Raw genomic sequence first — 25,650 nt, forward strand, 5'->3', positions numbered from 1 at the left:
AGGCAATCCATGGGTTTAAACAAAACCAGGAGGGTTGGAGACGGCCTGGATATTTCAAGTACCTGTTCATATTGCCTTGTCCAAGCTCATTGTCCTTCATAATTGCCATCATATGTTTCTAAGTGCAATGTGACTGAAAGATAGCTTTATATCCGTTCTGCTATTTGCTTATGCTGCATCACAGTATATACAGCAGAAGTCCCTCAGAGCTGCACAAAAGTGGGAACCAAAGTGTTCAAAATCAAGCACAATCAGTAGCTTGGACTAATTTTCACGAGCAATTATATTTTAGTTGTGTGTTTTGTGAGGGAAAGTAGTTAAAATCAACTCTCTACACTTCTACTTATATTAATGATAGTATTTTTCCTACTGCGATTGTGTCTCTTCATTTAACTGTTGTTTGGTTAAAGCGAAAGAGGATTATATCACATTTTAAAGTAAGAATCCTTTATTTTTTTCCTTAAATGTAGTAATAATACAAACTTAATATGGCAGAAAAAATATATTATTTAATTCTTAAAAACCATATAATGTAATTCAAGCTATGTACGTAATTTGTCTCAGATTGTTTCTCATTTTAATGACAATGCTACTTTTTTCACATGTGTTAGTTTTGTTTTTAACAGTCTCTTATCTCAAAATTGCCACAAAGAAACTTTCACAATTCTTGCACTCAAGGGAAGCTGATGTTACTTCACCAGAGACATTTCTTTTTCAAAGTTAAAATGAAACAATTCTGAATGGATGGGAGGACTACGTTATAAAATGAAAGACACAGTTGCAAACTTCATGGCACCACTATAAATCAGGATTTTTCAATCTCTAAGTCACATGATCACCATGGTTCCCTACTTTCTCAACAAATTAAGAATATCCATCAAACAACAAATCTTTCCATTTATAGAGAATATTGTATCCAGGCTCAGTAAATATATATCCACTTACAGAAATGCAGTAATATCAAGAAGATCCTGAACATAAATAAAGATGAAAAGTATTCTACATTTTTTCCATAATTTTACCCAACATCACCAAGACAAAACAAAATTACTGCCTAAAATCAAAGGACTTGAACTTTGAATCACTTGGAAAAGAGTAGTTCGTTCAACAGGCAGACTGGGGACTTTGGTTGCTATTGAAATATCTATAATGCCTACTGCCTTGTGCAAGGTTAATTATTGCTACAGTGCTCCATTAGACAGAGATTTTAATGGGTTAAACAATTCTGGAGGACTAGACAAACACGTCTGTGCAGATCTTCATCTGCCTCTCTTGGTCACCTCCTAGATTTCAATAGAACTGTGTTTTCTTTCTGCATCAAACCATTAAAGGAGGCTAAACACAGTCAGGGAATCCATTAGAAACCTCAAACCATGGTCCAACCTGCTAAATATTTATTGAATTTGGAAAAAATGTGAGACAAATTTAGACTGAACTTGGGCTGATTTATTGTGTTTGGCAAAACATTGTTGTTCTGTATGATTATGACTCTCAAACCAGACAAAGCTAAGTGGTTTAATTTGAATGAAACTAAAGCTTAAATCAAAGCTGGAGAGACATTACTGGAACAAAAGTTCTTGGATTTTTCCTTACTTTTTTTGTTCTTTTTTCTTTTTCTTCACAGGAACAAAAGCTGTTTTGGTTTGGTTCTTTCTTCATCTTGAGCCAAACTCTATAAAATATTTTATCTGTGCCTTTTGTCTGCCTGCATATATGCAAATGGAAAATCATGCTTATTTTCAGTACAAGTTTTTCCAGATCATTATTTACCTATTTTCACCAGAATATAAGAAGTCCTACAATTTTTTCAAGGCTGATTTCTTCACAGTAAACAGATTCTTCCAGAACAGAGAACTGTTTTTGCCTAAAATATGCAGTCTTTCAATCAAAAAGACAGAGGGAAACTCTTATGCTTTTATTGAAGAGTTTAAAACAAATTAGTATTCCAAATGTTAAATTACTGGGAATAGGCACGTGAAAGCAACAATAAAAAAGCAATAGAAAGATTTTAAAAAGAGGCTAATTTTGCTATTCTGGAATTCACATGCATTGCAAAATTTATAGCACTTTATTTTATCATCATCATCATTGTTGTTACTTGGAATCATCAAGTAGAAGATTGTTTTCCTGGCAGAGGTTTTGTAGAATGTACGTTGCAAAAAGTTTTATTTTCATTTCATTGATACTTTTGCATAGACTTAATTTTTTTCCAATGAAATACATAATTTGAAATATAAATATATTCATATCTTGAAGCTAATGCAGATACATAGCCAACTACTCACAAAACCAGCTATGAAACAGCAAAATATAAAGAACTTGGGCAGGTAGCACTACATTTTTTCCTCATATGTATGCACAAAACAAATTCCTTTTAGGTTTGACTCATAAAATTCACAAAAGCAAACACAATTCCGCTTTGAATTGCAGATGTTTTCCTTGACAGAAGTATGCATTTAATTTAATAATGCAGGTGATGCTGGAGTGAATATAGTTGTACTTCAATTTATCTTAAGAGAGAATTAAAATATATTTGATATTTTCATCACTGGAGGCTAAAGAAGAACAAGTTGATATCATAATGGCCAAGTAAAGCAAATTATGATGTAGTCATGAGTTCATTTACATGACTGGATGGAGAATCAGGGCCTTTTGGGTGTCCTTCAAAAAAATCCCATGATAATGTTTGGGTATGAAATCAATAGTGTTTTTATATAGATAATAAGACCATGTAGAAATGGAACGCATAATGCTTAGGAAATAAATGGCAAGAAAAATGTACCTCAGAGGTTCATCCAGGCCTTGTTTCTCCCTCTAATCCCCTTACCAGAGCACGCCCTTGGTGGAGTTGGACCCTTGTGTAGAGGCTGGCAGTGCTGCCCAAACCTTCCTGCATTCCCCTGCAAGGCTGGCGGTGTGGCTAGCACAGGTCTTTCCCATGAGAACATTCTTGCATGTTTTACAAACAAAGATAAAGTTTGGATGTTGTTGTTACAGTGTCTTGAGATTTGGACAGTTCAGGCCTGGCCAATCAGGCCTAGGGGGAGGTTTCTGACTGACCAATCTGGGTGACCTCTGAAAAGTCTATATATATGTTGGATTCAAATAATAAAGCGCCTTTTTCTATGTTACACTGAGAATCCGAGTTTTCCTTCTCTGCTAGCGGCTCAACAGCGACAGGCGGGACCCTGGCAAGGCACACTGCTGGGTCAGGGCCATACAGCTGCTCAGTGCCAACAAATCAAAGACGTGGCACAGCAGCACAGCTATGTGAAGGCCAATGTAAAGAGAAACCTTGCAAGGTTTCAGTACAACAGATGCAACAACTGCATGTGCTCTGCAGGCAGCTGCTAACTGGCACCCAGCCCAGGCAGGGTGTCCCCCTCACCTAAGTGGTGCCCCGAGCCATGTCCTGCTGCTCAGGGGAGCAATGCTTCACAGCCTGGCCCTTCACAAGGTATCCCCAAATTAAGTGTTTGCAGAATAACAGCAGAAAGGTAAGGCAAGGCGATTTTATACTCCACCACAAGTATATCTAAAATAATACCCACTCCCACTGTGGCGGGAGAGGAAGCCTAGCTGTAATTAAGCTGCTGAAGTATAGCACTTTCATTCATTAAAAACAATTCTTTGATTTAGCGCTCAACACAAAACACCCACAGACCACAGGAAATCTCTGGGCTAATTCTCCTGCCCTTTCACCTCTCACACATTCGAGCTTTCTGCTTTCTTCCTCCTGCCCATCTGCTTTAATCATTAGCAACAGCCTTGTGCAACACCTCTAACAAGTAAAGTCAGCTGTCATCAGAGCATATTTAAACTCTGACTGTTAGTTTCCACTAAATCAGCTCTATGCCCACAGGCCTCGTTAAGCACAGAGAAGGGCAGTGGTTGCAGGGCCCAAAAAGCTCTAGGGGGAACCAGCCTTTCCCAGGAAAAATTGTGGTCCGTGCAGTCCGCAGACCAGGTTTATCCTTTCCTGAGTTTTCCAATAGCTTTGAAGTGGAAACGCGATCACTGCAGAAAACGATCACTGCGTGACTGGCGTGCTGAGGGTAGGCCTAAGGATGGCGGATTTGCACTGCAGGCACTTGACTACCAAAATATACTGTCATTGGGAGGGAAAAACAAGTGCAGCCCTTAACAATGGTCTGATAGGGTAAGTACAGAGAGGACTACAGCACAAGACCTTGAGAGGGTTTATTTTGCTAGGGAAATGAGCTCTGCTTTCATAATATCCTTGCTCTTCACAGCAAGATGACTGTAGGAAGAGAATGAAGACAATGACAGGTGAAAGCTCTTGATGTCCAACCAGAAGAGACTCATGGGCAAGGAGGTTTGGAAAACTCACAATACTTGTCCTTGAAAGCAGCACTGACACTCATAATAGTGCACATCATGTGAAGATGCAATCCTGCATTATGAAAATATATACACTCCAGGATTAGCTCTGCTGGAGAACAACGGATGAAATTCAGAGATGTCATGGAAACTACTGTTAACCAAGAAAAAACAATGGTATCAGGTAATCAGGCAAGCTGAAGGGATACCAGGGCATTTTAGTTTCCATTGTCTTAGAAGAACCTTTGGATTTTTTTACCTGTACTCCTAAGTGTACACATATTATTTGTTTTGTATATTTACTATCCACTATGGTGTCAAATCAACCATTGGGTAGGCCTAGAGAAAATATATCAATGGAATAAAGCCCAGTAAAAACCTGAGGCATAAGTCCTGCCTACTATTTTTTAGTGTGTGGGTAATTACACATCTTTGGACTAGGTCCTCAAATGTTTGGAATCTATAGACTAAAATTAGACAAAATGCAAAGACAGACAACCCAGACATCCACACATAGAATCATCAGAACAGTTTGAGTTGTAAGAGACTTTTAAAGGTGACCTAGTCCAACCCCCTTCAACAGCAGGGACATCTTCACCTAGATCATGTTGCTCCAAGCCCTGTCCAATCTGATCTTTAATGTTTCTAGGGATGGGACTTCCAGTGTTCTACCATCTTCATGGTAATTTTTTTTTCCTTATATCTATCTAATGTAGCCCCTTTTGGTTTGAGACCTTACTTCTTCTCCTATAACTAAAGACATTGCCAAAAGTCTATTTCCACAGCTTTCCTATAAGCACTCTCAAACATTGAAAGGCCACAATAACGTCTCCCCAGAGCCTTCTGTTTTCCAGGTTGAACAACCCCAGCTCTCCCAGCCTTCCTTCATCTGAAGGGTGCTCCATCCCTCTGATCATCTTCCTGGCCCTCCTTTGGACCTCTCCAATAGATCTATGGCTTTATTTGAGGAATCCAGAGCCGGACACTGCAGTCCACAATCTCTTCCCTTGGCCTGTTGGCCACTCTCCTGGCTATGCAGCCCAGGATACAGTTGGCTTTCTGGGCTGCAAGAGCTGATTTATGCCCATTTTTTCATCCACCAGCACCCTTAAATCCTTCTTGGCAGGGCTGGTCTCAATCCTTTCATCCTCCAGCCTGTGTTGATACCAGGAGTTGCTCTGACACAGGTGCAGCACTTTGAGCATGGCCTTGTGAACCTCATGAGATTCACATGAGCCCATTCCTCAAGCTTGTCCAGGTCCATCTGAATGGCATCCCATCCCTCAGGCACGTCAGCTGCATCACTGACACAGCAACTGCCATTCAAGAGAATACAGAGGCTGGGTGTACTCAGTTTGGAAAAACAACAGCAGTAAAAGCAGTATTACAGAGCAACAGACAATATTGTAAAAGGCCAAAGATACATAAGAAACTATTATTTTCAAGCAGAAATTGCTGCTTGGATGTAACCACACTGTCTTTGAACCTACCCTTTGCCCTGTGCCACCTGTGAAATTTTCAGATGCTAAAAATGCCTGTATAGAATTGGTTTTTAATACTGCATGTGGTTAAGATATGGAGACCAAAAAGAACCAAACAAATTCATGGGAAGTAGTTCTATCTCAGGTTATTGACCTCAGCAGATGACAGTGCAGGGCATCGCTAAGGCACTGACAACTAAAGCTGGGAAGATGGGTGAAACTCTGCATGCCTTGCGTTAGTATTCTGTCCCTTCATGCCTGCTGCCAACCACTATTAGAAACTAGATACTGTGTCTGAGTGATCTTCAGCCTTTTGCAGTGCCAAGACCATGTTTACATTCTCCTGAGAGCTTAACAACTCATAGGACATCTTGCCAGGTATTGAATTTAAACATTAAAGTTACAGACTGAAACAGTACAAAGCAAACAAATTAATAAGCTGTGAAAACTAATGTTCCCATCACAGGATTGCCAAATTATCACCTGATATCTTGAATAGTGCTTTTAATCTCCAGAATACTTTACTTATTAGCTGGTGGAATGGTGGCAAGTCTACGGAGGAAATTACCCTGAGCTTCAGAAAATAAGGTATGCTTCTCTTAGGGCAGCAACAGATTCAGGTTACCCTGACTATGCACTCTGTAAATGGGTAAATTGAATGAAATAAGTTTGAATGTTTCAATAAAGTTGAATCACTAGCTTTAATATAAGCATAATTAAAGTTATATCTGCACCTTTGTTCTGAAATTGCATCTTAGCAGGTCAGTTTCAAAAGTGTATTTTGGACAGAAGTTTCACCAAGTAAAAAAAAATCTGTACCGAGGATGGTCCTAGAGGTACTCCAGAAGCTGCAGCTACACTCAGAGCTCCTGGCTTCAGGCACCAGGCTCTTTCCCTGCACCTCCCTCTGGAAAAGCCTGGAGTTCTCAGTGGCGTAGAGAGTGAGAGAGTGCCTTGGACCAACCTCCCAATGAAGGCGCTTTTCCATATATCTGCTGAAATGAATCTGACTGGTTTTTGCCTTCTTACACCTGTCTAAATGGCATATTTTAAAATACACACACACACAGAGCACATAAAAATATTTCACAATTTGATTTTTGTTTGCTCTGTTATGGTTTCTTCCACCAGATGTAGGAATGTTGCCACATATGGAAAACAAAATCAGTTACAGCAAGAATGAGCTACCAGTCATCATTGTAGGTTCCTCAGAGATAGGCGAACAAGATTAAAGACAACATCAACCAACTGGCAGAATGATTCCATGGAGCACTAGTGTTTCTTCTTTCATTATCAGCTCCCACAGCCCACAACACTGTAATGCTGCACCATGCTTGCTCAGTTCTTCAAAGGAAGCAATTCCAGAAAAAATACTATAATGACAGTCAGTAACTATGCAATCTGTTTTGCAGGTTGCAAGATGATAGTAATTAAAAGAAATTTAAGGCTCTTCGCAGCCCAGTTTCGGTCTCCTCACCAAACACTTAGGGAGGTTAAACTGACCTCCCATGAGCAGTCCAGCCTTCGAGACGGTACACAGAACAGCAGGCAAAGTTTTAAACTCTATACTGGGGGAAAACTTGGACATACGGTGGAAAAACTAGTGAGGATCTGCTTAGTCCTGGCTTACAGCTTAGCACAGTGCCCTACACTGTATCCCGAAGCCTTACTAAACATTATCAGTTCCTCACCTCTGTCTACCTGGGAGCCTCAGGGGAAACATGGACAGTCTTGAACTACCTTTAATCCCATTAGCCTGCCAACCTGTGGCTAGGGAGCAGAACAAGCACAGTAATGGATGCAGAGAACCTCTAGGGGTGCAGAAAACACCCCCTGCTCTGACATCTACCCTGCTTGGCTGCTGCCATCCCTAAAGTGGACACGTGTGGAGCAATCCTCCTGCTGAGACAGCTAGCCAGAGCCTTTCTGCAAAACCCTCCATTCTGCAGCACCTCCTCTCTGTGCTTTCTGTGGCAGCCATTCCATGCAGTGCTGCTGAGAAGCTCCGAGGCAGAAAGATGTGTACAAGTGGCTGTGGTGGTGCGGAGAGCAAGGTGGCTGCCTGCCCGTGGGCTTAGCCAGCCTCTCAGCTGGGTTTTGCAGCCTCAGCCTCTGGCCTCCTCTCAATACCTCAGCCACCTTGTTCAAAACTGGCTTAAGTATGTCTGCTCTGCATCATGCTGCCAGCCACACTCACCATCCCAAACACACCACAGGCTCTCTTGGCTCCAGAGATAACCCACTGCTTGTGGTCATGCACAGAAAACTCTGCTTTTCCAAAGCATTGACTCAACCCTTCAGGCAGGCATTAGGATCACTTACAGAAGCATACAGAATACTTTGTTCCAGTGCTCAATGGTCTGTTTGTGTGTTTACCAACTGGAGGGGGTTGTAGCATGCAATTTTGCCAAGGCAAAAAGGTGTTTCAAGAAGAGCAGCAGCAGCTGTAAGCAGGCTCTGGGAATTAAATAATGGCATCTTATAAAACTTCACAAATTGAGCCAATAAGTGTGCAATAAGTCAGTTTTGAAATTACTGTCTTATATCAAGTTTCTCTAATAAAAGTCAAATTTGTGCTTAGAAAAGCTTAAAGCCCATATGTAGGAAAACTTTACAACTCTAATGGGAACCATGATAGAGCAGCATGTTAGTAAATACATGTGTAAGCAGCACAGTACAAAGAGAAAAGTAGCAATATGTTAATTATCTCCCTCCTGTATTATTTTCAGTTGTCACTGTGGATGCAACTGCAGTGAAACACATGCACGTTCTGACAGCTGCTCTGTTCCACAAGGAATAAAACGGCAGGAAGACTGGCAATGTGAAAGAGAGAAAACAGAGACATTACTCCTATAAGAATTTGTTACATGTCCTTTCAGAGAAAGAAATAACTTGTATATCAGAGATAGAAATAATTAATATGTTCTCAGTGATTGATTCAGAGGCAATCAATCAATTTTTTAAAGGAGATATATGGATTGGAAAGGAAAGGTGTCTCATGCTGGAGAGCTAGTCCATAGGGACAGGTTCCCTACTAACAGCCAGAGGTTCTCACATAGCTTGGATGTGTTGCAAACAGTTTTGCTAGCTTTGACAGAAGGGTAGTTTCTCACATCCCAAAGGCCTCTGGCAGGCTCACCCAGAGAGAATGGAGCCAGCCTGGAATCAAGGTCTCCACCAGAAAGGTGAGCAAGGCTGCTATTGCTTTGCAGGTGTGAGACTTGGACACTGTGCAGAAGATCTGTGCTGCTGCTGGAGAGGTTCCAGCCATTCCATATGGAGCATCACCAAGTGATGACAACTCATCCACTGGCTAGCTGCATTTCCCAAATGGGCAAATTTTCTATGGCCTGAAATAGAAGTGAGCAAACTCATTTTGCTTGCACATTTGCTAAGCCATGGTACAAGGCAGCACCACTCTGTGCTGTCTGAATGAGGTAACCACTGCTCTATTGGTTGAGGTATAATAATAAAATCTCATCTGAAAAGATCTAGGGAAGCTTTTTGAGGTCCTCTTATCTGAGCTTTTAGAGGAAAAAAAACAAACCATCTAACAGACTGCCAAGATAAAGGACCCTGTAGGACTTTTTCCACTGAAAGACCATACCCTTCCATAGGAAAGGTGGAAAGACAATGAATTGAGCAGTTTCCAAGGTGGTTTCAGATGCTGAGTTAATCCAGCAAATTATGGGATGCATAGAGCCCATTACCCATGCAGTCATCCCTACATCCACCAAACCTCAGCAAGCTACTGCAGGATAGAATCACCTTCTCACCTAGAAAACACAAACAACATGGGGCAAATAAAAAGAAATGTTTCCCCAAAGTTGTGCATAACTAAACTGGAGATGTTGAATAAAAAGGTGACAGAGTACCTAACTCCAAAAGGACATTCAAGGGTATGAGTCATAATGAGTCCAGAGTAAATAATCTAAGTTCCACATTAGGAGTGGACTTTAGGATAAAGCTTCACTATTTCTTATTTTATATGACCCAGCTCAGCCTATTGCATTTTGTGATTTTTGTTCTTAGGCACTTGACCCATGCATTGCACTGCATAAGTACCAATCCTAATATTTTTATATAGAAAATGTCTAGAATTTGAGCATTACAATGCCTAATTCTTTTTAAGGAACTACACTTGGGCTTCATGTAGTGGACCAGGTAACAAGTTTTTACATATATTTTTTAAATAATTTTGAATTAATGGACAAGGCCATTACAAAGATTTCCTTTGCCTTTGAGGTAAAAAAACAACAGCAAAAAAAGGTAGCTTATGTAACCTTTCCTTATCACCAGGTCTTCTTAAAACCTACTGTTCAGCCTTTAGAAATTGACAAATTATATCCTCTTCCTGTGATATGGTAACTAAAACTGTATAAACAAGTGTTTCAGATAGTAACATGTAAACAACAGACCAGGACCTCCCACTCTGCAAATATAACAGGACCCCAAAATCTCCTGGGCCACAGTGAGGATGTAAGCAAACTCCTCAAATACGCAGAAGGTCTGGACTTGGAAGCCAGAAAAAATCACTTCACCTGTTATATTTCACATAACTTTGGTCATCACAAGAATATGCAAGTATGGAAGCCTCTTTCCTCAGCACAGTATCTGTCATAGATGGCCCATTTTCTGGATGAGAGCTGTGGATGTGACAGTGCTTTATTTTGGTTGTTGGGCTCTGCTTTGCTTTTGGGTACAACAGAAAGCTTGGATTTGTTGCAAAGACACAACCCTCATCTTCCATCAGGGGAAGATGATTCTCCTTTCTTGTAATGGGTTATTCCACAGGCATGGAAGATCCCTGCCTTGGCAAGTCTTCAAGGTGAAGACTCGCAGGGACAGGGATCCATGATTTTTCCCCCTGGACCTTTTTCCTCTGGAAAACCTGAGCTCAGGTCCTGCCTGTATTTTGAAAACAAGAATCAGCACCTTGAACTTGATTCATAATTCAGGGGAAAAATTGTTTTCCTGCACATCCTTGAGATGGAAGAACTCCTACAGCTCCTTGGACCAGGTTTTGGGCAGCCTAATTTCACATGAATCTCTATGCTTAGGATTTCCTGTGGTGGGCTGTAGGCCTTCACACATCCAAGGCAATACAAAAACACCTAAAAATGGAGTTTAGAGGCAAATGGGGCTGACTGACCCTAGGCCTGTACGTTTTCACTCCAAAAGATGTGGGATTTTTTTTATTCTACAGCATGACCAAGATTGGCAGGAAGTGTCCTGGTTGACAGCAAATTACACATCAACCTGCTGCAGTTAGCTTGAGCTAAAGCAGTTGACTTTCAGAGGGACCTCAACTCTTGCACTCTGGATCCAGCTGCTGCTCTTCCATTTTGGCTGCAATACAGCAGCAGAAAGCTGCAGCCTCCACTGGGTGCAACAATAGGAGCATCTGGAGATATTTTTGTAAGATGTTTTGAGAAGGGCTAAGATAAATAAGAATCCCAAAATCCAGTACCTGAAATAGCAGCTCTTGACTACACCTTTACAGAATTTTACCTATGACATGGCAGACTTTTCACTTGTTCTCTTGATTTTTTTATGTGTGCATATACAATATGAAATGGAAAAAGGTTCTGGAGCAAATAGTACAGTTTGGTTTTGTGTAATAATTCACACAAATCTGAAAAGTAGTAGTGGCATTTGATTGCCCCCTGTTAATACAATAAACACATAGTGCTTTCAAAAATATCTGTATTTTTCCATGAAAATATTATACCGCCTGTCCCTACCTTTAGAAGCTGTTTTGCCTTTGAGATGCTAAGGATCCACAAATGTGCAAACTAGAGGTTTTATCCTAGAATGTCACAACATGCTCTGCTCCTAAATTGGAAAATATCACTGTCTCCATATTTCATTATATTCTGGGGAATATGAAGTGAGCTCTTTTATGGACTAGGACAGAGGGGCATTGGAACAGCATGTGCAGGAAGTCACAGTGCAACCACTGGGGATATGGTGAAATGCAAAAAACTCACATTTCTACTTACAGTGCTATCTGGGAAGCAATTTCCCAATAATATAAGAAGATATATGGATAGTCTGACCTATTTTTTTGTAGAGACTCACTGCAGCTGAGAATTTCCTGTACTGACCTGGATCCAATATCATAGAACCTAATAAATCAGTTAATATTTCAGGTAACTAAAATATTAAAAGATGCCTTAAAGATTTAAAATTTTTCCACACATCATACTCCAGCTTAACAAACAAAGGTAATGTGAAACATGTAAAAAGTCCCCTCCTTTATTAATTTTTCATTTTTTTTTTCTTTTTACTTGAAAGCTATCCAACTAAGCAAGGAAGCCATGGCCTTAGAAAGCACTTTTCTCTTTACTAGAGTGTTCAGAGACAATGTGTGTGGCACATGTAAGTGATACATAATCCCCAGTTCTTTCCCTCAGTCTCTAAGGAATAAAGACATAATCTCTTGTTGTGGCAAGAACTATTCCCCAGAATACAGATTTCATCTATACAGTGTATCTAATGTCGCTCCAGTTATTAAACATCCTGTTAAGTTCTTATCTGTTCCCAAATATAGGATTTTCTTTTGTGATTTGACTCAAGAATCCAAATTTTCATTTGTGTCACATAGGCTCCATGATGACCCCTCGGTTCTCCTATGTATGGTGACTCTATGTAAGCACCCAGGAATAAATACACTTGGAATAGAACTAACTAATTTCCCTTTGTTAGGCTTTGCTGACCATGATGTAACTGCACAGGCATCATGCTGCTTAGCCCAGGAGAATCTGTTCATAAAAAAATATAAAAAAGAAAAAAAGAAAAAAAGAAAAGCCTTCCTATTGTTTTCCTAAAACAAAAGGATCTCAGTTTCCTAGAGCCAAGGCTTTTGTAATAATCCAGCCACTACATTTCTTGGAAGTTCAAGAAACAGTTAATTTAATATGATCTCTTATAAAAAGCCTAGTAGCAGAAAAGCGTTTGCTGAAGGGCTTTTGCTTTACTCTGGATTTTAGTTAATTTTATATACGACAACTAGGATGACACGCTATTATGGAAAAGGTCATAATTCATTCCAGTCCATTTGCAAGCCAAGAATTCTAGGATTTGTATAATTCTTTTGTAAAATGGCCAATTTCATGCAGAGCATGCAAACATTCAGTATTGCAACTGTCAGGAGACAAAATTTGCCAACAGCCGAATGGAATTAAATTCAAAAACATTTCAGTCACTGTCTTTTATATTAGGTAAGCACAAAACAAAATTTTAGCAATAAATGGTTGTGACACCAAAATAATATTTTGTCATTGATCCATAGATATTACTTCAACCCCAAATCCTTAAAATTCATGGCATTTCTCATGAACCTCTGATGGAGACTTCTATACAGTTCCAGGTTTTCCTGACTCTCCCAGCCCTTCAGAGAAACAGGCAAATGAAAAGCCCTTGGTAAAGCCATAGCTAACAGCCTAGTTACAGATTTTGGCAGGTTTTTTCTATTTATAAATACCCTAACAACAAGATGTAATTTGACTGCTTATTTCTTTAATGTAAAATAATTTCATTTTCTGGTTGCAGATTAGACACGGAATATTCACTGCAATTATCAAGCAAAACCCATCTAAGATTTGAGCTAAGATTTTAGGTCATCACTGACAAAGCAGTAGACTAAGACCTAACTGTGTTTCCATGAAATTTAACTATATCATGTCATTTGGTTTACAGATGTACCTAATGCTAGAAGATAAGTAGTTAAGCTTTCAGCTTGATCAAGGAACTTGTCACATGAGGAACATCAGAATGTTCTTTGGCATTGTTTTTACTTTAGGATGACAAATAAAGGAGTTTTTATTGCATTCATTTGTGCTGTTGTGAGTTTTTTAAAAGAAATTCAGACCTGACAGCATAAGGTTTATGAATGCATCAGGTTTATGAACACACAGTTTATGAACACATTTTGCTTCAAACAAATCACTTATATATTAGGAAATCTTTAAAAAATGCCAATTGTACACAGTTACATTTTATAAAAATATTTTTATGTTTCCTAATTAAAATAGGGTGTTTCATTTCAAAATATCCTTCCATTTGTTTTTCATAAAAAATGGTTAAAAAGTCCACAGATCAATAGGCATTTCTAGTGTTTTAGGATCTTAACTGTCCTATCCACCAAAAATATCTGAATGTTTTAGCTTTGTGGTAACTTCATCCCCACCCTGTCACTCCATCCGTGCCACTGAAGTGCAAACAAATCGTCCCTTCTGGAGGAGCTCTACTGAAAGCCAAGACAGTCACAATCTTCAGGCTGAAATTAGCTAGAATTTCAGCCCTGTTCAATGCCACTAGCAGGGCAGGTGATGCTCATGGAATGGTGGTAGCACCTTCCCATAGGAAGGCAGCTCCCTCAGCCAGCCAGAGCACAAAGCTGAGGGCAGAAACCCCTTCAGCCACTCAGTCTTATTTTGTTGCCACATGTGAGTCAGAGCCTGAAGATTCCCCAGGGCAGAATTACCTCTTCATACCAACATCGCTCTGAATCTGGCCAAGTCAAGCAGCTGCAACCCTGCATTACTCATTTGGCAGGCAGGTTGATCCTGCAATTTGTTGAGCACATATAGAAGTCCATTAAACAAGCCTTGATGCATGTGAAGAGTCCTCAGATTCCATGGAAATACTGCAGCAACTGTGAAATTTTGGTTTCAGGGGTCCCATCCTTCCCAGTACTGGTCCATTCCCAGTACATGGTAATTTTACCACTGAATTACACTGATGGGGGGAAGACACTCCAGGGTCAGGTCAATTCTGTAACAACATGGAAGAAAACATGCTTTTAACCACACCATCTGTGATTTAACCCAGCACTGATGTTCTGCTACAGAAAGGTTTTCTTCATGTAAAAACTATATTTTCACTTTGTAATGTTGCAATTACAGTCTTTGCAAGTATCTGCTTGGATCCACTATGAAAGTGGGGTAAAACTGAAACTACTTGAATTAAAGGTGTTGCATGTTTGTAATGGCTTAAAATGTCTTTTTCTCCTAACTCCTCACAATATACATCCTCCCGGCTAATCTTGAGAATGCAGGGAACAAAAAGCCACTTCACACAGTCTGTTTATTCTGGATAATGAAATATCCAGAGGAATTAATTTGTGGAAATGCTTTGATTTGGACTTGTTTGAAGGCAGGACAAGTTAACAGAGTCACCAGTGAAGATAATCCAAGGAATCTGAGATAAACAGAAGCTGAAATGCTTCTGGTTTAATGGATAGCTTCTGGTGTAATGGATAGCTGATATTACACCTTGGTTTTCATTCCAAACGACTGCCCTTAAAGAGACTGTCAACAACAGTGGATACAGCAGACTTGAGCTTCCTCATATCCACCAGACAATCCTGCTCTTTCCCAGCTATCATATTCTTTGGTTTGCAGCTACTTTTGCTGCTGCACCTGAGCACAAACCTACCTCAATTTCAGTGCATGTGGCTGTTGCTGAGCACTGAGAGGTGGCTGGAGGCTCTACCGTGGAGCAGAAGAAAAGGTCACTACTGAATAGCTTTCCAACTACAGGCCCTGTCTGCAGGGGCAGATGCATCTTCTCACACACACTCTGCATCCCTCTGTGATCAGGGGGCTCCAGGAGGAGCAGCTGAGTTTACCTATATGTAGAAACAGAAAAAAAAATGCAGATACACTCATGATAGAAGAGATGGGTAGAGAGAAGGGGAAATGAAAATGCATTGGGTGAAGTCATGCTCAATGGTCTGGAAGCCAGTCTGGGTGATTTTTCCCTCTGGTTTAAAAATGCCTTTTTGAAAAGAACACATATAAGCTATTTAGGAAAAGTGTGTTTCAAGGAAGTGATTAAAAGAAAAGAATATAAAGGCAAAGCCAGACAGTGACTCCAGGCAAAGGAGCACGTATTTATCAATGTTGTTTTATTTGCAGAAACAAACAATGCAATATTGTCAAGTAATTTCTCCCTGCTGAAGACCACAAAAATATTAATTGAACAACTAACTTGACAAAAAACTTTGGCTACTATTTAGTCAGCTGTAGTTACAGCCTAATTTATGTCCGTTTCCATTCTCATTGTTATGAGAGTTTCCCTCAGGAGCTAACAGTGTGAGATAGTACAAAAATGCTTCTATTTATTTTATATTAATGCCTACACCCAAATGCTTAGTAATTATACTAGTTCTTTTCAACATGACAAGAGGAACATGCTGAGTGAGAATTTTAATGGAAAAATTATTTAAGAAAAAAAAATCTTGCTTTACCCAACTCCCAACTTCTCAGACACCCGCAAATAACTTAGTAGAAAAATGTCAGCCAGAAAGAAGCATTTGTGACCTTGACAGTACTTTAACTGGCTTTAATCAGATGACAAAGTACCCAGAATCCAGCTGTCTACAGCACATCTTCCAGATCATCAAACTGAGGGTACTTCCAAGTCATAAAACTGAGTCTCCATACAGCAGGCCCTGAGATGCCCACTTCAAAGCATCCCTACAACCTCCTCTTTCCACTTACACACAAGGTACACACACCATTTTTAAAACTACCAGAAAAGTAACCACAGGGTGAAACATAAAATACAACAAAGTCAATGGGTATTTGGGACCACTGGAGTATTTCCTTCCTTTACGTTTTTTGCTTTTTCGTTCTGCTTTTATCCTTCTCCTGGCAGCAGCCCTTTCTTGCTCTCGACCTCTAGCTGTGCTACCTCTCTGCCTCAACCCTTCTCCCAAACCCCCAAATATCCCCGCACATCCCTGTACATCCCTGTACATTCCCACACGTCCTGTGACAGCCAGCAAATACTCAGCAGCTGCCCATGGCCTGCCTGCACAAAAGGGAGTGGCTGAAATATTCCCTCCAGGGCTTCCCTTTAGCATTGCCATCAGGAAACTTGCTGCTGCCAAAGGCTCCTTGCTGGCCCCAGGAATCAAACAGTGGCCGGAGAGCAGGGGCTCTCCCTGTAGCTCAAACACAATTTATTGTAATCCCTTGCTGCCTCCTGTGCTTATACACTACAGACCTTCTTGGGTTACAAGACACTTTGAAGATCTCACCTTCTCCCATTACTTGTCTTTTATATAAAATGTCCACAGATGTGAGTCTGCTGGTGTGTCAGAGGGCTGCGGTTAACAATTTACAAACCAATACTTCCAATCGGGCATATTGTTTAACGCAGGGCTGTGTGGCAGCACTGCCTTGCTGCAGGAGCACCCTCTGCTGACTACCACGAGGGGCAGCAGCCCTGAGGCCAGTGGCGGCCACCTTGGGCACCTGCTGGGGGACAGCCCCTGGCTGCAGGGATGCTGCACCTCAGCTTCTCCAGGGATGCACAGATTGTTAAACCCCTTGCTCTGCAGCAAAGAGCAAAGCTTAATGTCCCAGCAAGGATCAAATGAAAAGTGCGCACGTGGGAATACACTGACATGTTATGCACAGAAACACCATGCAACGCAACTCCAACTCTTGAAGCATCACCTGCGGAAAACCCAGCATTTTTTTCTGTCTGTACACTCAAGCAATCACACTGAAAAGGCTCCCTTTGAGCCAAAGGCACAAGGAAATGGTCTAGACAGACACAACTGAAAATAGGCAATTGTATGTGATACTGTATTCCCAATTCACCCCAGGTCTGAGTCGAGTACAGGAGAGGATGTGGGCTATGTCAGATAACTCTCTGTAGGTGGGACTGATGCTCTGGGCCAGCAGTCACAGAGTGAGAAGTCTCCCTAGGAGTGTGCACTGGGTGGATCTTCAATGCCTTTCATGACTGTGACAGCTCTGGAGCTGGAAATGGCACCAATAACAGTGAGAACAGTCACAGCGTCTTCCTGCAGGGATGTGTGGTCTAGATCCTCAGAAATAAACAAACAACGTGGTGTAGCAATGGCGCTCAATAAAAAACTATTGTGTAGCTCAAGAGTGCTGATGGCAAGTGCTTGTCCTTTCTGCTCTTACTGCATCTATCTCTATGAACAGTAAGTCTATTTACTATTTCACTTTTAAAATACTTTTAAAATATTCTAAACACTTTCTAAGTGCTTGCTAATTGGTGAGCTAATGACTATTCACCTCACCAGGAATCCTTAAGAGATTTTAACTGATGATTAATTTCAGATTCCCAAAATGCATTTAAGTGGTATAAATATTACAGAAAAGCTTTCTGGGACACTGTGAAATTTCAATTTACTTTCAATTTTGTTAATATCTTAGGACGCTTTTTTACCACAAAAGTGATTAAAAACACAAAACATTAATGGCTCTCTAGGCATACCCTTACTGATCTGAGGAAGAATATGTCTGTTGAAATCCTGTCTACTTTTTCAGACTAGTGTAATAAAATATATTTCCTGCCCTTACAAACCCTGATCAAAATGTTGAAAATGTTATTATCAGCAGTCCTTTATTATTCAGATTAGAAGGGCAGGTTTAAAAACCTGCTCTAGAACCACGTCTTTATTTAGCTAGAAACCAAATTGACATCCTCCTGCCCGAAACCTTTGTCTGCTTATCTCCAGTGTGTGGTACAGGAGCCCCTTTTTTCACCAGAAGAAACCATGAGCAGTCACTGGACACCCTTCATGGAAGGAAGGAGGCAAAGGCTTCAAGACACTGGTGAAGTCATCCCTCACTCCACACTGCTGCTTGTGAGACCCTGCTTGCCCTTTCCCACTATTCTCATGCTGGGCAGCCTTAGTAAGTGGTGTGACACATGAGAGCTGCTGTGCTGATGCTCACACACTGTCACAGACTCCTTCACATGCACAGCACCTGAGCTAAGGGCTGCTGCACAACCAGGAATACCAGCAGGGACTGCTGTTACCAAATTTCATTACACTGAGCTTTCTCAGATTATCATACAACAGGGCGAACAGCTTCAGAGTGAAAGGTTGTAGGTTTAGATTAGGTATTAGAAAGAAATTCTTTACAGTGAGGATGGTGAAGCACTGGAACAGGTTGCCCAGAGAAGTTGTGGATGCCCCAGCCTTGGAAATGTTACATGCCAGACTCAATGGAGTTTTGAATAACCTGGTCTAGTGGAAGGTTATTCAAAACCTGCCCCTTTTAGGTTGCATGGAATCATATCAACTTTAAGGTCCCTTCCAACCCCAAACATTCTATGATTCCATGATAGAATTTTACTAGGTGGTCTGCAGTTAACATGGCAGAGTACAGGAAGATTTGTGACAAATGCTGAGTTCTTTCCCATTCACTCATCCAGGGAGAACCAACACCTTCATAAAGGACAGATTTGAACCACTGCAAGGACAGTCAGTAAGCCAAGACCAACCACTATAAGAAATTCTGTACATGTTACACTGCATGGAGAGGCAATTTATTGATCCCCGCTTCTGTGTATCACAATGTTTTATATTTTTGAAGGAGGTGGAAAGCATATAGACAGCTTACTTCTGCCAAAAAGTACCTGTTAAGAGACCTCAGGTTATACTTAATTGGAAAAATGTTCTGGTTGATCTGGCTTTCAGATTTTAATTACAATTCTGTTAGTCAGTGCATGAAAACCACATAAGAAAATCTCTCATCCACATCTATTGTGAACAGCCAGTCATCAGGTAGGGATAAAGGACTGTTTTAAGTACACATTGTTTCACTAGAGCTTGTTACAAAGCAGCATCTAACAAACTCCCTGACTCGCTCAGGCCAGCTACCACAAAGAATAGGGCTCTCTGACAGAACAGCCCCCTTGCAACAGCAGTAAGAGGACTTGTTCTGAAGGTCTTTTATTTAGGAAGAGCAGCAAAATGTTAAGTGCCAAGATTTTTCTTTTGCATATAAATTTCCTTGCTTTTTTTATTTCAAGGGTCATGCACCACTGAGGTATGTGGTAAGGAAATAGCATCTTGAACTTGCCTTATACTGAAAAATGAAACAGATCTTCAATATTCCATGGAGAAGAGGGTGTGCATCATTTCTTGAGAATAAGCCCTTTGTGTCTCTATTATTTTTACAATGCACTTTAATGACCTGAAAGCATGTGTGTGCCTTCTTAAATCATCACATACAAAACTACATTTTGACTGTAAAATATATTAAGAATCTTACAGAGGAAGTTATGCCATGTGTGGGGTTTTTTTCTCCCTTTTCAAAGATAGAATGAATTTTGTCTATATTACAAGGACAAGCTCCAAAAATGAAAAAAACTAAGGTGGGAAGGGGAAGAGGATTGGTTTGGGTTTTTTTTTTAAGAATAAATTCTAGCTCTAGACACCAGTGTTAGAAAAGTCACCCTTACCAGATGGCTAATACAGACAAGGGAAAATAGCCAACTTGATTTCAAATGTGAGAGTGATTTTTAAAATGAATGATAGAAACTACTTCAGATTCATTATTTTAAGCAGGGAAACTCATGTGTTTAGCTTATGGATCTGGTTTGAATAAAAGTTTGTCTTTCTTGAATAGAAATCATATGTGATTCAGGCAGTGGCCTGGACCATTTGCTAATACTAATTGTTGAGGCTTGAAAGTAGGGTAGAAGATTGTTAAAGTCTTCCCTGGCAGTAACTTGATCTGTGGAAATGTGCTTTACAGGAACTGTGATGAGGTTTACAGCTGGCAAAAGCTTGTGATAGGATGGCCACATGACTTCACATCTCCCTTTTAATAATGGAATAAAAGCTCACATGACACATGTTTGGTAGGTAAAGGATGGCAGGGATTGTATAAACTGAAACAGGAATATATACTTTTATAAATATTTCACATCTTGAAAGATACTTGATGACGTGGATATTTTGAAACAATATTATCACGATATGCTGAAGTAAAGCTGGCAACTTAGGAAACCACCAGCTGAGGCCAGATGGGCTGCTGAAGTTCTCACATGAAACATTGGTGGGGAAAAAAAAGGTGTGAGATTTTAATCACATCAGTTTGCCCTTGCCCAGTCTCAACAGAAACCTGGTCAGTTGGTAAACACTTCATTCACTGATAAGGAAGAGCTCTAACCTTAGTTAAATAGACAGAATGTGATTATTCCACCTAATTTACATGTTAGCACCCATACCCTGGTAAATTCCAGAGTGAAACCTTATCTTCTGTTTCTGGAATGCCAGTGTTGCACATTACTCAGCCTTCAGCCATACCCCATAGTACAGGATTGTTATTCACCTTCACATCAAAGCTGGCTGGAGCTTACTGCTGTGTGAAACACCTAGGGCATAATTCAGCTGCCCAAAAATAGGTTAAAAAATAAGTGCCCTTCAAAATGCCCTTCTGTGTCTGAGACACCCCTGGTGGGCTGGCAGACATGGTGCACAATCCACTGCACTTCATGCCCCTGCCTTCCCTTCCAGAGCAGCATCCAGCTGCCTCAGGGAGGCACATATACAAAGGAGCATCACAAACACAGTCAGACACTGAATCAAATCCTTTACATCCATGGTGTAAACCTGCTAAGTCCCCCTGAGATCAGGAATTACAGGGACCCCATAACAGAGCTGTGGCTGAGGGGAAGAAAGGAACAGTGGGTTTGATGCCCAGGTGGAATGCCACGGCTCCTCACCCATGGGAAGCAAGAAAAGTTTGGCCCCAGTCAAAGGGATTGGCTTTTGGTTACTGTTCATACCAACAACACATCATTTGTAAGCTTGTCCAGAAGAATTTCAGCCTGCAGTTCTAGTCAGAGAATCACACACTTATTTTCATTGCACATCCAATCCATATCACTGTGTTTCCTGAAGCTTTGTCATGCTTGGGTAGACAGAAACTATTCTTTCCACTAATATTTGTATTGTTTCACATCTGGTTTGTAATAATTCTCATGCTATTGTCAGTGGAATTGCTCTGCCATTTCCTTTCATGATGTGCTTGATGGCTGCTCTGGAAAACAGTTTATTTACAGGTTCAAGAAGATGCCGTTGGGTATATTTTCCATTTGGCAAACTACAAAAGTAACATTTGCAGTTATAAACACCTGCATAGACTAACACATATGTTGTATAACTTTCTTCACAGAGAGGTATACTGCATAAATGTCATGTAAACAGCTTTCCACAAATCAAAATGAACAAAGGAGAAAAACCAACACTTTTAGGGAAATAAAAAACACAGAACTGCAAGTTTTTCAAAACTTTTCACTTCCATTCCTTCCCAAGTCTAGTCATGGTTACTTCAGATTTTCTCCATTGACTCTCTTTTGAAAGCAGTGAATACTGTGTATTCATTTTATATGAATTCAAAACCACTGATATTTTTTTATTTTTTAATTCATTGTTTTATTTCTTTATCTATCTGCAGAGTAGTAGCTGTCTGCAAAAATACTCTGTGTTGTGTCCTGCTCTGTGTAGTCTTACAAGAAGTTTCAGTGTGCTCTTCTTCAGAGGAAGCTGAGCTCCTCGGTTGAGTCATGTCCACAGCTAAGGCTGGCACTAAGTTCTTTCTTCTACTGGTTGTCACCTGAACATCCTCTGGTAATTTTATGCAGAACAATGCCCTTGCCCTAAACACAGCTAATCAGTTTTCAGACCTACTGTTCAGCTGGAGAGCAGATATGAATGGTGTTGGATATGTAACGGTCACGTGCGAATAAAGACTGCAGCACCCCTGACTGTGGGGTTTCCAGCAGATTGTAACAAACTCACAGTTGCCCTCAGCAAAAATGCCTGAGAGAAATTCAGCTCTTACTTTTGTAAATCTGACATTAGGTGACTGAAATCCACCTCTTGTCTGCATATCTCTCAAAGGGATGGAGATGGCTGTGGGGTAGACCTTTCCTGCTCTTATTCAAAGACCAACATCTCACTTATTTTCCTGGCCCTCACATTCCATAGAAACACATTTTTCTTCCTGCTCCTTGTGTGTCCTTCAGTCCTCTTCCATTGACAACCCCCAGGGAAACAGGCACTAAAGGACTAACAAAACCCGTATTCCTTCCTGTTGAGGGTGGGGTCCTACCCTGTAGAACTCTCCTGCCTCTGCCCCTGCACACTTCTAGGATGTGCAAAGCAACTCCAGTGGTATGGAGAAACAGATCAAAGAACTAGCAATTTATAGCTGTTCATTGTGGACAAGGCTGCAGCCTGGACCTCTGGGCAGGGTCCTGGAAAGAACTGATTTAACTTAACTGGGTCGCCTGAACTGCCAAGATTACAGAGAAGACCACTGAGACCACCAAAAACAAACAAGATAGAACAAGCCACCTGAGCCCCACACTTCTTAAGCCAAGCCTCTGAGAGTTTCTGCATGTGTCAACCTTTCACAGGCAGTTTGGGTACAAACACTGAGCAAGGAATGTTAGCCTTTGCCAGGAATACGCTTTAGAGAACAGTGTGGACAAAGGCTAAGAAAAGCTTTCACAAACAGCACAGAAAACAAGAATTAGTGAAATTCCTTTACCAGCTGTAATTCGCATGTGTTTTAAGCACTATTAACACAGACAAAAACAAATTTTCAGATAGTTTCTGTAATAGCAAAAGATGTTGCTATTGTAACAGGTTATGATTCAATGTTTCATTTTCTTTTATGCATTACAGCTTACATCCAGCCATCTTTTAGCTGGCTCTGTCAGCAAGCCCTGACTCCCTTTTAAACCTCAATCCCTGGCACTCATAAGTAAAGCAGTGAGACTAAGTCCTTAAACTTATCCACTAAATGTGTTGGCTTTGAGAGCTTTCTCCAGCGTTATGTCAACCCTCCACTTATCACCTATCTTCCTACCTCCTGCAAGTGGCCCTATTCACCACACTTTGTATATAGCCTGGGACATTCAGAGATCATCATGCAACATATAAAAACCATTCTAATCTGCTGCTTCACACATAACCCCTCAATCACAGCTCATGATTCTAGCCAGAAGGCATGACCATCTTTGTGGCACAGTAGTCAAAAAAAAAAAAAAAAAAAAAAGAGAGAGAGAAAATCCATTTTCATTCTATCTTATCCACAACATGTGCAAATATTACCTCATCCATTCTTGAGCTGGCTCCAGAGATTAACCCAAAGCTGACATGATAGATGTCTAATTTAAAAAATAGTCCGTTTCCTGGCAGTTGATTTTGTTGTCAGTTTTGTTTTAAACTTCAACTTCGGGTGTGACATTGCTACCAGAATTTCATATTTTTAAATACCATTTCACTTTCAAAAGCTGAAGCCAAAGATGATGTCATGTGTGCTAGTAGCTTAGCACATATCTGGACTGGGAGCTTAAAGATTAAAAAGAAACTTTCCCCTGCAAAAACAAGAGCAGAACACATTGGGAAAAGATTTTTGTAAGAAAGCAATGTGACACTATTTAACCTTCTGATTAGGTAAAGCATTACATGAGTCTTTTAACTGAGGGAACATCACTTAAACTGTTTACTAGGCAGGAAGTAGCTGCTGATGCCTGTGGAAATCAGGCTGCATGACATTTGAAGCAGCATCCTTTGAAGTGAATGGAAGGAGTTTTACTGAGCTCAGTGGAGATACTCTGTATTTGTACTAATGCAATTCTGAGTACAATTTGACCCATGGGGATGAAGGGCACTGGCTAAATGAAAAAATAGCATGAATCCTTTGTTTATGTTACAGAAAAGCTCTTATTGTATGCAATATTACTGAGAAATAAAATATCCTTTGCAGAGAATCAGTTTGTTCTTCCTAATCCAGTATTATTGTTATGCATGTGTTAAATCATAGGATACACATGGTTGTAAAAGCTGATTTATTAACTAACTAAAAATCAGAGGCATCCACCCAAGCGCCACCCAGCATCTGCTGGGACTAATGTCCCTCAAAAACCTCCCATATGTCAAGGAGGGTATAGGTTCAGAAAAACACTAACCCCAGCTTGTCAAAAGGAGCAATAGAGAAACAGGTTTAGCTTTATAGACTACAGTATTTTGTTTGTTTTCATTAAACACTCTTACTGATTTTAAACATCTGTATTTGTTAACTTGTCTAGTTCTTTCAAACTTAAGAGTACAAACAGTGCCATATGTGCTCACTTCTGGCATTTCTATTCCCGATCCTAACATTTGCCTCTGGCGACAGAGGCTTATCTCTGACAACTCAGTAAACACAGCTCATGTTGAAACCTGAACTATGCGAGGTAGTTTGCTGCCTAGAGAAGGCAGCGTGGAAATCTCTCTCTTTAAACCTACGCCACCCCTTGTGGCAATGCCGGCTCAGCTGAGGCAGAGCTGACAGATGGGGGGACTGCGTGTGGCCAGCTCTGTTGTCACTGGTTGTTAACTTTCTCATTGCTTGCATTTGCTGCACAAGCAGGTGGAAAGGTAAACTCCAGTGACTTGCACATCCTGCTGCTCTCTATTATCATGTAAGCTGGTTTAAAATGAAATCAGTAGCTCCCCACAGCAAGTTTGCTGTTTGGCTTTTTCTTAGGTGGTTTGGCTACAATATATTAGTAACTGTCACCAGAAAGAAATAGAGTGCCTTTCTGAGCTCTTTAATCCAACAGAGGATTGTCTCACATGTTGGAAGGCTCAAGTCAAACACATTTAAGTGCTGAATTAGATGGGTTTTTATCCAAAGAAGTGATCATTTTAACTGACCAGAACCAGTTACTAGTGAAAGCAATGTCTTTATGGCTGCTTTCGTGGAGGGCAAGTCATGGTCACACAAGTTACCAATCCCAGTACCACAGTACTTCCAGTGGACAAGAGATCAGACCTATCTATTCTGGGAATCCACCAAGCTGTAGATACATAACTCACACTCCCCAGAAGTGTAGGGAAATGACATACATGCTTCTTCTTTTGCTATGGGACCAATTGAGAAAACAAATACCTTAAATTCTGCTCATTTTTGGCAATTTGAACAGCCTGCTCAGAAAAAAAATGACTCATTTAAGGCATTTCCCATAGACTGCCCACATT

The 25,650-nt window shown here is 40.5% G+C and overlaps 1 long non-coding RNA gene across 2 annotated transcripts; it reads left to right on the forward strand.

Annotated features, from left to right (window-relative positions):
* The first annotated feature begins 3,218 nt into the window (after positions 1 to 3,218).
* Positions 3,219 to 13,635, forward strand: LOC146440060 (uncharacterized). 2 transcript variants are annotated; one of them, XR_014851343.1, is made up of 3 exons: positions 3,219 to 3,497; positions 12,120 to 12,203; positions 13,524 to 13,635. It is a non-coding gene; the product is annotated as an uncharacterized LOC146440060 (long non-coding RNA). The 2 variants fall into 2 exon arrangements; XR_014851344.1 differs by lacking the exons at positions 12,120 to 12,203; positions 13,524 to 13,635 and adding exons at positions 3,996 to 4,159; positions 4,254 to 4,668.
* Positions 13,636 to 25,650: the final 12,015 nt, after the last annotated feature.

The sequence above is a fragment of the Lichenostomus cassidix genome, chromosome 3 (assembly GCF_008360975.1).
Source record: "Lichenostomus cassidix isolate B80296 chromosome 3, HeHo_3.0, whole genome shotgun sequence".
In the NCBI taxonomy this organism is placed as follows: domain Eukaryota; kingdom Metazoa; phylum Chordata; class Aves; order Passeriformes; family Meliphagidae; genus Lichenostomus; species Lichenostomus cassidix.